The sequence below is a fragment of the Eurypyga helias genome, unplaced genomic scaffold (assembly GCF_000690775.1).
Source record: "Eurypyga helias isolate BGI_N326 unplaced genomic scaffold, ASM69077v1 scaffold47970, whole genome shotgun sequence".
Lineage (NCBI taxonomy): Eukaryota > Metazoa > Chordata > Aves > Eurypygiformes > Eurypygidae > Eurypyga > Eurypyga helias.
The window spans coordinates 16,189-23,325 of record NW_010225891.1 but is presented as its reverse complement, the minus strand read 5'-3'; positions in this window follow the sequence as shown (position 1 = coordinate 23,325).

Genomic DNA, 7,137 nt, shown 5'->3' with positions numbered 1-7,137 from the left:
ACATTATCTTCAACCTCTGTTGATGTGCTGAAGTTAGTTCTAGCTAAACTGTGTATGGCCTGTGGCCAACCCCCCTACAAATCCAGTGATAAAAGTACTGTCTCAAACTACCTACAATGCCTCTTTTTCACACTGTCCAATTACTGTGCATCCACAGTTCAGTCTTGGAACCTAATATAAAACCCAAGCACTGTATAGTGCACATACTAGAAACAAGTAGTTTTTAAAACTTCTGGCTCAGCCACCCACACTCAGAAGTTCCTGAACACCTCTGTATTTGAGCGTACTTGTTGAACTCAGAGTTTACTGCTTAGTATCATTTCATGGACCACTTATGATGGCCTCAGACTGAGAGTTGGGATGACCTGGAAATTAAAAAAATAAAGGGGGGAAAAAATGCTTTGTAAACTTAACACAGTCCTTTCCCTTTAAGAATGCCTGCAATAGTCAGCACTTTAGCTTAATAATCAGAACACTGCACAAGTGACTGGTGTTCTGTAGTACAAAATAAAGCTTTGTTGTTCATCTCAAAACAAAAATTTCAAAGCCATCTTATAGAAAATAATTTTGAAATTAAGTATCCGTTCAACTGTGCTGCTATTTTAAATTAGAACCAAATGTCTATATTCAACGGAATCAAAGCAGCTATTTTAAGTGCCTTGACCACTTAGGCAGAACAAAATAACATAAAAAAATGAATTTCAGTTTAAGTTAGCCCCTTCTCTACCATGTCCTAAATGCTCATTCCGGTCCTAACAACCACAGTCCTACATTTTAGCATTATAGGAGTTAAGAATCATGCATGTCTCTTGAAATGAGGTTTAAAGCTAAGAAAATGTCAACCCAATGATCAGAGCAAAAATCAGTATGCCCCACTATAACAGTGAACAGTTCAGAGAAATGTTTTGTTGCAAGGCTTTAAAATTCTGAAAAACTGTGTATTTCACTAACTTTTCAGCCTCTAGCTGGTAGCTGTTCAACGGCTTCAAAAAAATCCTCTATGAGAAGGGACACAAAAAAGTTACCCATATTTATAAGCCAATTTCAAATCTTCTATTTATGATGACCAGCCTGTTGCCAAAGTGCTCCAAGGACCTACTTGAAAAAATGCCATGTAGTCTACTTCCTAATTAAACTCTCTTGTAGACGTGAATCAAATGATAATTTGTCATTGTATCGCATGACAATATCTCTCCACAGTCTGCCTGGAACTATTTCCTTTAGGATTCCCCTCCCTTGCACTGAACCTTTCTCCAACCCCCTATAACAAGGCTAAAGAGACAGTAAAAACAAATCTTACTGTTCATCCCTTAAAAAAAAAAGTTAGATGGCACGTGACTAGCTTAATCATGCAGCAAAGCTGATCACGAGTACATAAACACCTCTAAGCAAATCAAGGTCAGAGCTAAAGTAGGTCAACTACATCTGCCAAGCACCCATCCAGCAGTCAAGACCTCTTTACACAAACACCACCAGTTTCAGTTGCCCCTTGGCAAGAGTCAACTATCACCAACATACTTGCATTTCTAAAGAAACACAGTTCATAACTTTATGAAGTGTCTCACATCCTAAAAGCAACATTTCGCAGTGGCAGAGGAAAACCGTGGTGTAGTTTCCTTCAGAAGTAATTGAGAAGATACTCATTGTCCCTATGCGTAATGACTGAACACAAACCAGCTACAAACAGGAAATCATCTACTTCCCTTCACAGCAGCATTACATCTCCAAAGTTAATTGCCTCAATACAAACCAGTAAGAAACAGCATAGGATTATTTATCTTCACTGTATGTATTTCTTCAAGGTGTTGTAGGGGTACGTATGCTCCAGACGCACATGCACTCAGTGATGGTGGGAGATTTTTGCTCAGCGGCACAAGGACTGCAAGCATCCCTACGATGATTTCAAGGTGCATACAGGCACACGGGCATGCCTGCTGCAAGCAACCAGCAGTTCCTACAACAGAATCTCTATTATGAAATAATCTGTAGGAATCAAAGGAGGATCTTTGAACTAAAGCACTGGTATGTTCCTTTTCCTGCAGTACTTAAGGAGCAGCTGTCAGGATACTTCATATCTGCCCAATATATTGATATGGTTTTGTTTTAATGGCACATTTGCATTCCCTAAACTCCCTAATATTATTTGCAAGAACACTCTGTACTCCCAGAAGATAAAAAGCCCTGTGGCTTCCTCTCACGTGCAGATGCATCTCACTGTACCCTCTGGAGCAAAGAAGTGATTTTACCCTGCCTTGCTTGTTGAGGTCACTCTTTTACTACTCACTCAGCAGCACGTTTGCCAACCCCTGGCAGTCTACGAACCACATCTGAGTTCTGGAACTCTTCCCAGCCCAAGCTCTTAGCGACATCGGTAGCTCATGTTTCCACCCCATCCTTAACCACACACAGAGAGCAGCAGTGATCCAGCAGCTGCTGCTACCCAGCCCCTCACCAGGGCACAAGTATCCCCAGCTCTGGGGAAGGCAGAGGCACAGACTTCAGCTGCTCAAGTGACAGAATATTCCAACAGCTGCTCCCCACCTTTCCCAAGGAAAAAGGAGCAGGCTGAAGGAAGAAGCCCATGAATCTAAAGCAGCCACAAAGCTTCAAGATATATCATTTTTACACTGCCAGGGGTTGGGGGGGAAGTCTCCAGTAAACAGAAGAAACCCTCCACATGCACAAAGAACATCTTTCAGCTCTGGGAAGTTAGCGTAAAGGCAGTTTCTCAACAGATCAATATACTGTCCAGATGCACTCCCCTACCGAAAACAAGTCTGTTCCTCGCTAGTGTCTCTGAGAAAAGACAGAATGAGTCATGGCATGGCATCCCCTCACAGGAGTTTTCCAGGCTCTCACAGGGGTAATGGAGCCATAGGATAACACTCTGAATGTTATCTTGTTCACAGAGCACTTAGACTTCCAGTTCAAGAGGGGCCTCAGATCCCATCTCTCCTTGTTTAGAAGGGGAAGTACTTAGAGCTTTTACTTCCAGCTATTTTAACGAAGGACTTCCCCGTTGCTCCAAAACCAAGAGTAAGTAGCAACTAAAATAACTTTCTCTTGCCCTGGGAAGCTCACTCTAGACGCAGGAACACACAAGTGTCTCAGCAGTGCTCAGTTAACAGGAGGGATCCCTCCCCACAGCCTGCTGCAGCACTACTCCCAGCGCAATCCAGGAGGCTGTAGGCTTTCTTTGCTGCAAGGGACCATTGCTGGCTCAAGGACCCCAAGATCTTTTCTGCCAACCTGGTCAGCCCCTAGTCTGTACTGGGACATGGAGAGGAAAATCTCCAGGTGCAGGATTTGACATTTCCCTTCGCTGAACTTTGCGAGGTTCTTTAAGGTTTTTGTTGATTCTCTTCCGTGGGCTGTAGAGATCCCTCGCATCGGCAGCACACCCACGTGGCGCATCAGTCACTCATCCCTGTTTTGTACTGTCTGCGCCTCTTTGTATGAAGCTTTAGACACCATGGAAAGAAAGGAAGAGGCTGGTTCCTGAGAAAGAACTGAATAGATTTAACCACTCCCAGAACCCTAGCTCACATTCTCTCAATGAGGCAGATAAATAATCGCTTCAAGGCTGGTGCAGTCCCATGGGAAGGCCTTATGGATGGAGATATGGACCATCTTCACAGCAGAAAACAAGAACTGGAACAAAACCAAAGCCAACCCATGCTACTTCCAGGAATCAAACCTTTTAGACCAAAAGGGGTCAGTCGGTGCTATAGGTGAAATATTTCCCTCCCTAGTCGGGAACTGGTACATACCTCTAGTGATACAGCTAAGAGTCTAGCACACAACTCAACAGAACAGCCACTGGGTCTGGAGACTGTGTCATCATCAGAAACAGCATTGTGACTAACCGTCTGATCCTCAGACAGAGGGCATTTCATTTCCTCTCATATCTCAGGGCCATTTGCCCCTCTACCTATTCAGCGAATCCCAGCTACTAGAGTGTTTCAAAGCTTGATAGTTTACAATCATTAGCGAAAGCTTGACCTAGTATAAAGAAGCCTCTTGTCAGCCAAGATTAGACACTTTGAGCTCTTATTCTCTGAATTAAGCTTACAGTGGCCTGTTTGGATATTTCATTTTGGGCAGCCATCAAAAGGAAATACCACAAGAGAACAAATCAAGTTCTTGCGAAAAGGTGGGGATGCACGCTCTCGGAAATCAGAACTAACATGCTGCTGTTACCAAAGGACCTTGACCTGCCTCAATAATAAATCCTCCAGTACAAGTACTCCTTATGTTTCCAGAAATTGCTTCCACAAGGAAAAATAAATGATGTCTTCCTTGGAAGACCAGGTTTCAAGGGATTTCTGCAGCACACCTACCCAACATGGCTGTTATCAACACATGAGGCAAGTTACAGTTTCTCTATAGGCTCCTGGAAGCAACAAGTACTGGTCCTCCCATCACTGGATACTGAGTATAACTAGCTCAGCCACAGTGGCCAGAATGCAAATAACCAGTTCAGAAGACTACTTCGAGCTGCAACCTGTGAGTTCTACCTCAGAACTGTGCAAACGTTTTACTGGGTGCCTTATGACATTTTACAGATACACAGAGATCCCCACCGGTATTCCAGGAACGTATTTTCAGATTTCATCTCTGATGTCAAAAAGATGGATATTTTAAGAAGGTTGTCAGAAAGAAATATAGGTGTCATACAAAAATCTGTAAGATAAGCTGATTTCCTACAAAGAGTAAGAAAAATTATACTAAGAATTACACCCAGGTATAACCAGCAACACAAGACCCACTCTCAATTAGCCCATCCCTTCATACCATTGGATGCCTATTTCAACAGGTCCTCCTGATCAAAAACATCCAGTTTGATTTCACTAGAAATAGATACAACCAAAATGGAATAAAATCAGTTATTCTGAGATCAGCTGCTTGTAGGAAAAGGACTGAGCTCAATATCATAAAGGGTTTTATTAAGACAGTGCTACAGACATTTTGTTCAGCACAGCACACTGGAATTTCTGTAGAGTAAGTTACAGAACAAAATAATTATATTTTACACTTAAAAAAATAGGGTTCACCAATGTTAAATGCTGTTAAATTAAGTTCACAAGAATCCATGCTAAGATGGAGTATTTATTATTCATTTATTCCAATCCTTTAGAATACTTTGCGCATGCATGGGAAGGAAAAAAGTATTATAATTTCACCGCTCAGAGGGAAGACTTAAAATTAAAAGGCAACAGAAATTTTAAGTTCTTTGGGTCAGATATCTAATTCTATTCATTTAAGACCAAAATCAATTGTTCTTTTAGTAATAACAGACCCATACACAGTTAAATTTAAAAAAAAAAAACTCACCACCACCACCGTCTGCTCCCTCAATTACTGAAATATAAACCTAGCTGAAGTTCTCAAACCAAGCTTCCAAGCCAGGTCCGGCCTCCAATATGTGAGGAATGTATCGTTTTACAACCATCGAATACAAACCTTGTTCATCAACCCTAAGCCATCCAAGAGATTTTGAGGAGGGTGGGGGAAGATGAGGGTGTGTATGAAAGACAGAAGGAAATCCATCCTACCATGTGGGTAAATCAATTATCCATCATTAACATACTTAAAGCAAAAATCTAATCAAAATTATTGTTGACTTCTTTAGTAACTCATGTACAAGCAGCACGTTTTGATCAGAAACCTTAAAAAAAAAATCCCAAACCAAAACCAACCAAAAGCAAAAACCCCAACCCAAAACCACAAAACAACCACCACCTCCACTGGGGCGGCAGTGGTTCTGTGACATCTCCGAAGTTGTACACGTTGCTTCTGATCTGTCAACAAAATGTATTCCCTTGTGCTGCACTGCAGAGTCAACTTAAAAGCAAAATTTCTTTGAAAATCAGAAATTTCTCCTTAAGAGGACTGTACACAACCTGGACTGACATTTCCAGAACAGAAGCATACAAGATAACTAGGTAAGCTACTTAACTCACACCTCATGTTTACACAAACAGTGGGAATTTACAAATTAGTGCATCTTTAACTCACAACTGAGAATGCATCTTTTGGACTGCTAGAGCAGAAGGTAGGCAGCTTTCTGTTTCAAGATTTCATCTGACTCCTAAATATAAGCACTAGTTTATAGCAGAATGATGCTTCCGATACAAGTTTTAAGGATATCTTAACCCTTCAATTACCCAAACTGAACAAACTAAGTTTCACAGTTAGGTTTACTGCTTCCAATTTAAAGCTTGCATATAAACGTCCCAAAGCCTGTTTGTTTTAAGTATTATTATGACTGTGATATACTCTGGGCAAGTTGAATTTCCTTACTGTGGCAAAGTGAAGCTCCTGTATCCTCAGTCTGGCGAATCTTTTGTAGTTCATAAACTTGTCTTTCAATGGCAAGAAGGCAAAATCCACTCAGAAGGAGTTCTAAGAAACACATCTTCTAGAATGAAATACCAGTCTAGCAAAGCACTTCCTCATTTACTTTAAAGGTAGAAGCTCTATGTCAGACCCCACTCTAATACTTGCCCAGCCCGATCAGTGATTTGGCACACCACAGAACCCATTCTAGGATTTCTTCCTCAAGCTTCTAACTACTGCTTGTGCTTTAATATAACTTGCAATAGGATGTCCTGATATAAAGACTTCAGGTGAGAACAAGCTTTAACTCAATCCATTCTTCTCACTGGCAAAGCACTATTTCAGTACTCCATTAGTTATTCCAACTTCCAGTCACTAAATCCTTCTGTGCTTTTGTCACGTTTTCATTTTCTTCTCCCCTCCTCATACTGGCGCACTGTAGGCATCAGAACTAGACAATACATTCAAGTTCTGGCATGACTAATACTACTCAAGTAATACTTCCTCACTTGCCTTAAGTTTACACATTCAGTAAAGTTAGCCATTTATTTTTCAGTTTAATAGTTTGAATCACTACACACTTCGTAGTCTCTGAACTGCATTTATTAAGGTGACAAACCTGGTTTCCTCCATTCTCCTTTGGGTTGAATCACTTGGTCCAAATACTGTTAGACATACAGAGTACAGCTAAGTGTCTTCCAGTCACATTATTACTACAACAAACCCAAATGCATTTGGCACATGTGAGACCCTTCATTCAGAGATCCACTGCCAAACATACTATAACTAAAGACTTTG